This window comes from Chrysochloris asiatica, unplaced genomic scaffold (genome assembly GCF_000296735.1).
Source record: "Chrysochloris asiatica unplaced genomic scaffold, ChrAsi1.0 scaffold00016, whole genome shotgun sequence".
In the NCBI taxonomy this organism is placed as follows: Eukaryota; Metazoa; Chordata; class Mammalia; order Afrosoricida; family Chrysochloridae; genus Chrysochloris; species Chrysochloris asiatica.
The window spans coordinates 22,381,861-22,393,241 of NW_006408534.1; positions in this window are offsets into that span (position 1 = coordinate 22,381,861).

An 11,381-nucleotide genomic window follows, 5' to 3' on the forward strand; every position below is an offset into this window, starting at 1 on the left:
GAAGATACACAGAGCAAAGAAAGCAGCAACATCACAAAAAAACAAACATAATAGCAGCAATTAATCCATATCTATTGATAATTACACTGAATGTAAATGGATTCAATGCACCAGTTAAGAGACAGAGGGTTGCAGAACGGATAAGAAAGCAAGATCCTTCAGTATGCTATCTGCAAGAGACACATTTTACACACAGAGACAAAAACAGATTAAGGAGGCAGGGCTTGATGGCAGCTAGGGTAGAGGTGCAGTGAGGTTCACCAGCAGCAATCCCACAGAATACCAGGCAAAGCAGATTCAGGGCTGAACTCCAAACTCGGAACCACATAGTGATTTGCCGTGGAGTCGGTTCTGACTCATAGGAAGCCTGTACAGGATTTCCAAGGCTGCAAATCTTTATGGGAGAAGAAAGCCTCATCTTTCTCCCATGGAACAGCTAGTAGTTTCTAACTGCTGAACTTAAGGTTCACAGCCCGATTCGTAACCACTATGACACCCGAGCTCCTTAAGCTGTTATACAGACATGTATAGATGAAAAATCAAAGTATGGAAAAAATATACCAAGCTAATTGCAATAAAAAATGAACAGAGTGGCAGTAATCTCTGAAAAAATAAACTAATCTCTGAAAAAATAAACTTTAAGGCAAAACCCAACATAATAGATAAAGATGGACATTACAAAGGGACAATTGAACAAGATGACATAACCATAATAAATACCTATGTTCCTAATGAAAGAGCTCCAAATATATAAAGCAAATTCTAATAGATTTGAAGAAAGAAATAGACAAATCTACAATAATAGTGGGTGATTTTAATATACCGCTTTCAAAAATGGATAGAACAACCAGAAAGAAACTTGACAAAGACACAGAAGAACTGAACAACACAATCAGCCAACTGGACCTCAAAGATGTGAACAGAGTATTCAACCCAACAACTGCACAATACACATTCTTTTCCAGTGCACATGGATCATTCTCCAGAATAGACCATGTCTTAGGCCACAAAACAAATTTCCAAAATTTACAAATATAAAAATACTACAAAGCATCTTCTCAGACTATAATGCTATCAGATTAGAAGTCAACAATAGGAAGACCAAGGAAATAAAGTCAAATACATGGAAACTGAACAACATCCTGCTGAAGAGTGACTGAGTAGTATAAAAAATTAAACATGAACTCACAAAGTTCCTAGAAACAAATGATAATGGAAACACAACATACCAAATCTTTAGGACATGGCAAAAGTTGTTCTGAGAGGACAATTTATTGTAATAAATGCAAAAATCCAAAAAGAAGAAAGAACCAAAATTAACACATTAACACAGCATCTACAGCAAACAGAAACAGACCAACAGAGGGAACCTACAACCACCAAAAGAAAAGAAATAATAAAGATTAGAGCAGAAATACATGAGACAGAAAACAGAAAAACTATTGAAAGAATCAACAGTACAAGAAGCTGGTTCTTTGAAAGGCTTAACAAAATTGACAGACCATTGGCACACCTAACAAAAGTAAAGAGGGAGAAGACACAAAAAACACACATATTTCAAAGAAAGATGTGTCTGGGATAAAGGGATGGAGACATGGTTGGAATGGGCAAAGGGGGAAAAATAATGTTAAGATACTTGGCTGTCTTTTGAATCTTGGTTTTCTTGGCATACCAATATAAAAGAGACACTTGAGGGGGAGAGAAAGGAATAGCCAGAAAAATATCACCTTACAAAGCTTGTAAGTCCATTTTCTGCCTATAACTAATTGGTTGGTTGGTTGGTTGGTTATGTGCCATGGAGTCAGTTTCAACTCATAGCAACCTTGTACAGGGTTTCTGAGGCTGTAAATCTTTATGGGAGCAGAAAGCGTCATCTTTCTCCTGCGGAACAGCTGGTAGTTTCAAACTGCTGACCTTGTGGTTCGCAGCCCGATTCATAACCACTATGCTACCTCAGTTCCTTTATAATTGATTGGAACCTAAAATGGGTCTACAATATGCCCAGTGAAGGAGGCTTTATGCGAAGCCTCTGCATTACATAAGACCATATGTGGAATCCTGAAACTTACCCAGAATCTTTTGAGGTGGGAAATATTCACTTGAAAGGACAAGTAGACCAGCCTGGAGTGACTAGAAGAACAGAAGATACTTCTTGAAAGAAAGACTGACAGGAAAAATACAAAACAATAACTGCAGTCCGACTGATTACTACAAGAACAAGCAAGTTGCTCACCCAGGAGACATCCAGGAAAGTGGTCAAGTCCCCTCAGGGAAAACCCCCTTCCAAGACTAAGACTCAATGGGAATACATGAGCAGACATGCACTCTTATTTGTGAACATATTTGTAACTGATAAGGGTTAGTGAGAGAAAACCAGCAATGAAGCTGCAAGCTAAGCCCTACAATGTTTGATAGACTTCTGTGAACCCGGATAGAGACCTGGTTGACCAGCAGTATGGCAAGACCTGGGGACTCTTGGGCCCAGAGTCAGTAACATAGCCACAGAGGACTAAAGGGGAGAGAGAAGCGTCCAGCTGATAAGAAGAGAGGGCATATGCACAAGAACACCCACACTTGCAGGTAATACCCACTTGACCTGGCTTCAATGACTGGATGATCAGAGCTCAACTAGAAGAAGAAAGAAGAGGGAAAAAAAGCATAATCTTATACAATTTGATGAACTTGACTTACACCTATGGATGCAGTAGCTCAAAAGAAGGAACAAAATCTTTACAGAAAGGATCATTCCCACCCCCTCCATACACAAAGAAGACAGGGATGGGCAACTTGGACATTGGCTACCCAAAATGGTGGGGGTTGGGGGGGGGCTATAAAGGCAAGAAGTGATTGGCTTACAAGCTTTCAAGAGGAAGCCTATTTATGAGGACACAGAAGAAGGTAGAATCTCCACTGAATAGTATCCAATCTGTTTGGGCAGGGCTGATGAAAGGAGATTGGGATAGGTCCCTTGTGGTACAATGGTGAATAATTGTTATCAGGACTGACTGTGAAGGTTGGAAATGTAAAGGTGGATATTTTGAAGCAAAAGGAGGGGAGTGATTGACTATGCAGTCCAGGAGCCAAGGTCCCTGGGACCATCAAGGGAGAAAAGAAGAGTATGAGACCCTACCCAGAGAAACAGTGACACCAGAGATGATGACGTGGAGAGATGGAGCGACTGGGGACTTTAGACCCAGAAAGGGAGAGAGTCTGTGTGCTGATGACCAGAGGGACAGGTTTACAGGGTATACCCTTTGGTTGGTTGATGGTACATAGAGGGATTGTAACCATGGCAATGAAAGGATATATGATAGGATGAATGTAAAGCTAATGTTCTCCCATGTAAACTATCACATAATTCACAATAAAACATTTAAAAAAAGATCAATTTTAATAAACCTGGGATAGGGGAGTCCGCGAGCCAGGAGAGGTGGGGGTGGGTGAGGGAGCGGGTGGAGGAGGTAGTGACATGGCATTAGGTTGTGGAGCTTCTTCTTGCTTGTTCTTTACTGGGGATCACTCTGGGAAGCTGATAAGGAGCCTTCGTACAGGCAGCAGGCAGCCAATCTCATCCAGGACATAGGACAATGTCTCAATGTCTCTCAGCTCATGATAAACACTGAGATTGTTTACATGCACAGATACATCATTCTTTCACCTAGTTCAATATAAATCTACCACGGTTGAAGCCACAATGGAGAGTGAAGAATGTCAACAATGGGGACATCATGAGCAGAGAGGGGAGACAGCAGCCAGGATTGGGCAGAAAGAGAAAAGATGGAGAAGGAAGGGACTCAGACCAAGAGGTAGGAATGGAAACATACAAAGGAATATAAAAGGGGAAAAAGATAAAAACAACTGGAATGAGAATGGACAACCAAGTATAAACTATTGAAGTAATGTTAAGTATGAGAGTAAGTAAAAAAAAATATTGCTACTAGGTTCCAGTTTATACATGTACAAGTTTATTCCAAACAAAATGTGTTTAAATGTATCTCTGCAATCACTGGGTGACTAAAGACAAGTTCTTTCAGTGATAATTTGTCTTAGTCTCATTTGGATGCCATTCAAAAAAGAAGGATACTTTTTTTTGCCATGGGGGTGAGGGGAGAGTGGGTTTGATTTTGGGTTTGAGGGTTAATTACAAATCTCAAGTGGACATCTTTCCAAATCACTGAAGATTTTACATCAAGTTTATAGGAATACTGCCCCACATAGAACAAAGTTTTCCTTCAGTCTTGTAAGCAAGATCAAACAAATCATAGCCAGGAACAAGTCTTGGATTTACCTATATAATCCAAAGAGCAACAACCAGTCAAAGGGGTATCTTCCAAGGGGATCTGCTGGGCCAACTAAACTCAAGGTAGAGAAGACAGCTCAGAAGGTTATCACAACTCTCTTTTGGGATTCCCAAGAGTAATCTTGGTAGATTTTTTGAAGGACACAGTGTCATCATGGGGATTTATTATGGAGAAATTTGAGGAAAAATGAAAACTCCATTGGTAAGAAAAACACAGGAATGTTGCCACCAGGAAATTTCTTCATTACAACAATGTACCTGCTCATTTTCCAGGGCAACAAGCACTGCCCTACAGTAATTTACTTGGGAAACCTTACCTCATCCATCCTACAGCCCTGATCTTGCCCCTTCATACTTGTTTTTATTCCCAAAACTTATTTCAAAGGAACACAATTAGAGTTCCTTGAGGATACCAAAACCCCTGTTTGATGTGGTATAAATCAAAGAGCACAGAATTCTTCTGGGAGGGATTAGACAAATTCACAAGTGTATAGACCTGGATGAAAGATATGTCAAGAAACAGTAGCTTCACATTTTGATATTTTTATTTCATAAAGGTTTCTATGATTTTGTAGCAATACTTTTGATTTATCCTTGCAAAATTCCAATGTTTGAATCTTCTGAGCTAAGATACAGAGTAGCATTTAGCCATAACTGGAAGAGCAGAAGCATGAAAAAAGGGATTTTTTAAAAAAATAAAACTTTTAGACCACTACTAGCAATTCAAAACTGGTGCTCAATTTTTCAACATACTAATAGTAATATTTGACCATATTATTCAAACATTATTAGAGACTGTTATAAATGCTTTGCATATGCTGATTGATTTAATCCTCACCACAGCTTTGCAAACAGTCACTGTTGCTCCTGGTTTACAGATGCATCTATTGAGACAAAAAGAATCATTTGCCTAGACTAGTCACATATCAGAGCTAGGAATTCACTGATGAAGTCTGACTATACTACAGTGTGTGTATGGTATATTTCTGTAGAAATTTATCTTGTTTTGAGAAGGAAAAATCCCATTGGAATGGTTATACATCTGCTAGAGTAACAAGTTGTGGGCACTTTTTCAAAACTAACTTTTCTTCTGTTTAGTTTTAGTTACTTAAAAAGGTTTATTAAACTAGATACCAGCACACACAGATAGGTAATGCACGAAAACTGCCCCCCACTGATTTGAATGCCAGTTTGTAATAGTTCACTCAAAGCAAACTATATATCTGTACTTTTGAACCAATTTTATGTGTGCCAGTGAATGTTTGTTATCTTCAAAATACACTGTTCACCTTTAAAAGCCATGGGCCAATCTAGTAATCTTGCCATTATACAACACTTTTAGCATACTTTCCTTTTAATAAGGTACACAAAAAAATTAGCTTTCCATTGAAAAAGCAGTAGTACCTAGTTTGATCACACTCCTTAAAAGTAAAGTCTCATGCAAATATTCAAAAAGTATTTATCTAAAAAGGTGTTTGGGTTTAGTTTGGTTTGTTTTTATAGCCCTGATGGAGTAAAATGTTTGCAGGCTATAGAGGAGGAAATGTGAATGGAGTTAGTGGATTTCACCAGGTACTTTGGAGGAGTGTTGGATATTAGTGTTGCACTGGAGGAGGCTGAGAATTGAGCCCTGTTTAGAGGGAACAGAAAGACTTCTGTGAGGAGTGTGGGTAAATAAACCAGTAATCTACCCGAAAATCACTGCTTGACTCTCTAAATCTTAATTTTTAAATTATCTGTAGAGTTTTAGAATAATTCAGTACACATACTTTGTTTCCATTGAGAAATGGAAAAGCTGTATAATTTGAAAGTGTTTCTTGATACTGAGACACTTAACATTTACCACCACCATTACTACTAAACGTTTGCAAAGAATGGAGCTGTGACTGAGAATCCTGTGAGGATTTATTCCCTCATGCCCTTAAATAAAAGTTCATTATATCTGTGTGGTGAGTACACAAATGTCTCTTAATGTCTTTTATTATTTTTATATTTTTCAAATTAAAAAAAATATTAACTTTTTTTGAAACAATTAAAGAAGGGGGCATAAGGCCCAAACAAGTTAGTGTGATAGGAACAAAAGTATATCAATTTACTATTTCTGTATAACAAATTATCACAAACTTGATGGTTTAAAACAATAACTATTTGTTATTTTACAATATAGTTCACTGCTCAGTATCAAACTTAAGGTGTCTTAAGGTGACTGCATTTCTTCCTCATTCCTAAAGACTGATAACCATTCCCTCTCATATGTCCCCTCCTTTTCATATCCATATCACACTGGATCTTTTCCATGTGAAATCATTGCTACACTTTAGCCCATTGCTGCTGCCAATGTGCCAATCCATCTTGTTAGGGGTCTTCCTCTTTTTTTCTGACACTCCATTGTACCAAATATAATATTCTTCTCCAATGACTGGTCCATCCTGATAATATATGTGAAGTATAAGAGACGAAGTCTGGGCATCCTGGCTTCCAAGAAGCACTTTGGCTATACTTCTTCCAACACAAATGTGTTTGTTCTTTTGGCAGTGCCTGGTACTTTGAATATTCTCCTCCAAAACCATATTTCAAATGCAACAATTCTACTATGGACTCCCTGTCAAATTTGGCATGCATATGAGGTTATTGAAAATACCATGGTTTGGGTCAGGCATACCTTAGTCCTCAAACTGACAGCTTTGCTCTTCAACATTTTAAATAGCTCTCGGGCAACAGATTTTCTGAATGCAACAAATTGCAGTTTTTAAGTGCCGTTAAATAGAATCCAACCCTCTGTAGGATTTCCAAGGCTGTATATCTTTGTAAGAGCAAAAATACCCATCTTTCTCCTGCAGAGCAGCAGAAAGGTTGGGCTCAAGCTGCCAACCTTATAGTTTGCAGTCCAGTGCTTATCCTACAGATCTACCATACTGTCCTACATCACCACCACCATATTTTTCCTCAATGTTTCACAGTATCATTTTAATCATAACTCATATCTTCACATATGCATTTGTCTGTTTCTGGTCCTATAGTCTATTTCATTGATTTTTTTTTATTATTATTATTACTCTTGCCTCAATATATAAAGAAAGGCAGATAGAAAGAAAAATCATTTTTACTGAAATCAATAATATGACTTACTGCAAGAATGAGCCTTTGGAGATAGAGAAGAAAGATGCTCAACCTTGTCTATTTAGTTCTCTTAATGATTCTCAATCCACCCTGCATAAAAGTCAAATCTTACCATGGTGTGGCAGATTAAGTTGTTGTTGTTTTTCGGTTAGTGTTATTAAGTCAATTCGGACCCATATCAATCCTGTATAGGGTTTCTGAGGAGTGGCTGGTGAGTTTCAAATGCTAACCTTACAATTCAAACAGACTTTGCAGTCCAGCACTTTACCCCCAGCACCACACTAGAATTAAGTTGTTATTGTTGTTGATAAGTACCATGGAGTCGGTTCTGACTCATACTGACCCTACACAGGGATTCTGAGGCTGTAAATCTTTATGGGAGCAAAAGCCTTATCTTTCTCCCATGGAACGGCTGGTAGTTTTGAATTGCCAACCTTGAGGTTAGCAGCTGGATTCGTAACCACTACACTACCAGAGCTTAACCTTACAGCTGAAACCCACTTTGCAGCCCAGTGCATTTACCCACAGCACCACACCAGAATTAAGTAGTTGGCTCCAAATCCCATTTATATGTAAAAGTAGTATGCATCCACCCCCTGACATAGCTCATCAAAAGCACTTACCCATTGCCTTTTTTTTTTTTAAAGTTTTTATTGTAAATTGAGTGAAAGTTTGTATTGAAGGTCATCAGTTTCATATTCAATGAATCATGTACTTTATTTCATTACGACAATTAATAGTATTTCTCTCTATTCATTTTAGCTCTTTTTTTTTTTAAACTCTCAGGCATATATAATAATTTAAACCACCAAAGGACACATTCTGCAAATCTGCCTCCTGGCCGCCAGCTCTTAGTCTCTCTCTTTCCATGAATCTAGAGTCCTCAGCTGTTCCCTCTCTCTGTGTCCCCATATCTGGTGTCACTGCTTCTCTGGATAAGGTATCACATTTTGCTTGTGCTGTTCTCCCTTGATGGTCCTAGGGTGCTCTGTTTCTGGACTGTCAGATTAACTACTCCCCTGTTTTTGTTACAAAACTTCTACGTTTACAATTGTGACAGTTGCAATGAGTCATGATAACAATTACTCACTATTGAATCATAAGAATCTTAGGTCTATCTCTTTTCACCAGACCCATCTAGATAAGATGAAATCTATTCAATGAGAACTCTGTCTTCCCCCACATACTCTTAAACTAAAGTCCCTCTTGAAAAATTGTAAACCAGTCACTTCGTGCCTTTATCGCCCCCTAATTTTAGGTTCCCAATGTCTAAATTGCCGTCCTTATTTACCCTGTATACAGAAGGGATAGCATTGATACTTGATGTAAATACTCCTTCCTTCTCTTGGAGCTAAGACCAAATTTCCCACTCCACCAAACCAAGTTCATTTCAGAAAATCCACAGTTAAACTGAAAACCTATAACTATAACATCAATCATTCTTACAAGCAATTGAGAGGATTATTTGAGAAAAAGGTTATTGAGAATGTATGCTTAATTACTTCATTAAAGAAAACATTTGTCGAGCACGTGCTATATGCAGAACGTGTGTTTTAGGTGATGCATGATTTCTAAAGATGAATGCCATCATGTTCTTCCTTTTAAAATGATGTGGTATTATAATAAAACATTAATGGCTTTAATTTAATAGTAGGGGTTGAGGAGAATAATATTAAAGGCATAGAGCTGGCTAAACAGAGATTCAGATAGGAGGTGTTGAGGCCCTGGTCTAGGACAGTGGTAGTGGGAACATACCAATTGAATACTCAGCACATTGTTACTCATTGGACCCTGTGTACTGTGGTGTCAGTAAAAATGATCATTTTAATGTGATTTCTGAGCTTTTGAAACTTACAGTCTACTGAGGGAGAACAAGTTAGAAACAATTTCAATAAGGTACAGAAAATGCCATAATACAGACACTGATTATGTTCCATTCAGACAACCATAGAGATTTCACCTTTGTTTGTTTATTCCTCATTAATTTATAAAAAATAAATATTTTGTGAATACCTAAAAAGTGTCCTGGTTTGGTATTGTGGGTTAAAGCGCTGAACTACAATGTCAGTTTGAACTGCAAGGACTATGGTTCAAGCTCACCTTGGAAACCCTATACAGGGTCGCTATGGGTCAGAACTGACTCAATGACACTTAACAACAACAACAACCTAGAAAGTTCCAGACAATGTAAAATGACAATTTTGAGAGATAGGAGGATGTAGGAGACTGGAGAGAGGATTCTAGAGGGTAGAAAGAGCATGGATAAAGGCCAGGGCATGAAAGGACATGCTGGGCTTGCTGAAAAGTTAGTGGTTCAGTTTGACTATAGCAATGAATGCTGAGCTGGATATAGGTCAGGTCAAGTCAAGAATCATAAAAGAACGTTGTGTTTTATTATTTTATACTCTTTTTTGATAGGAGTGAGACGTTGCTGAACAATTTCTTTTTATTGGTAAAATGAAAGAATTGCAGTTCACAGGGATTCTAGTGGCAGTATTGAGAATGGACTGGAAAGAGAAAGAACTAGGGAGCAGAGAGATGTGAAACAGTGATTCTGAGTCATGAAGGAGGTAAGGGATGTGAGAAACTCCATTATTTATTTATTTTTAACTAAAAAGGAAGATGGCTTTAATAAGAACAGATTTTTGTGTTATGTTTATTGTTGTATCACCAGTGCCAAGAAATGGTATCCAGCATGCTATAAGCACATAAAAAATATTTTTTTCACTAGTTAAAAGGGTAGGATGTGATATATACAAAAATATGAAATGTTATTTTAAGATATGTAGCACAAATAAATATTAATAAACCTACAAAATCTAAGAACTAAAATCTAAAACATAATCAATACCACTGAAGCAACTAACTTTTTTCATTTCTGAACCCATCACCTATCTCCTCTCAGAAATAATTACTTCCTGTTATATTTTCATACAAACCTTTTTGTATTTTTTATTTATCAAATGGATTGGCTGGCATGGTCCAGTTTGGATTAGATAAGCATATTTTACAGTGTCAGGAATGAAAAATTAAGAGGAATGGTGACACATTCATCATCAAAAAGAACATTTCAATATCTATCTTGAAGTACAATCCTGTCTGTGACAGGATAATATCCATATACCTAAACAAAAGACAAATTAATGTCACTATTATTCAAGTTTAAGCACCAACCACTAAAGTCACTGATGCAAAATTGAAGAATTTTACAAAATTGAAGTCTTGGCATGACAAGTGCATGTCTTGCTGTAGGACATGCACTAGACTGCAAGGTCAGTTTGAACCACAAGTTTTGCAGTTCAAACTCAACAGCCGCTCCTCAGAAACCCTATAGAGGATTGCTAAGAGACAGAACCAATTCAATGGCACTTAACCACAACAACAGCAACCAACTTCTTCAGTCTCAAATTGATCAAACTTGCAATCAAGATGCATTGACAACTATTAGTGATTGGAATGTCAAAGTTTAAAACAAAGAGGAAGGATAAGTAGTTAGAAAATATGGCCTTGGTAATAGGAATGATGTAGGAGATTATATGATAAAATTTTATAAGATCAATGACTTAATTCATTTCAAATGCATTTTTCAATAGCATAAAAGATACACAAGGATCTCAGCAAATGGAGTAAACAAGAATTAGACTATGCACATCTGTGGGAAGAGACTTTGGAGAACTAAAGTTCTCCAAAACAATTGTGTAATAGACCATAAGCTAAAACAACTGTGGGCTAGATCATCAATTGCTCATATGCAATTTCAAGCTAAAGTTGAAGAGAATTAAAAATAAGTCCACGAAAGCCAAAATAGGATGTTGTATATATCCCACCTGAATTTAGAGACCATCTCAAGAACAAATGTCATGCATTAGAAACTAATTACTGCAAATCAGAATAGCTGTGGGATGGCCTCCAGAACTTTACACATGAGGAAAGCAAACTCATTAAAAAAAAAAAAAAAAAG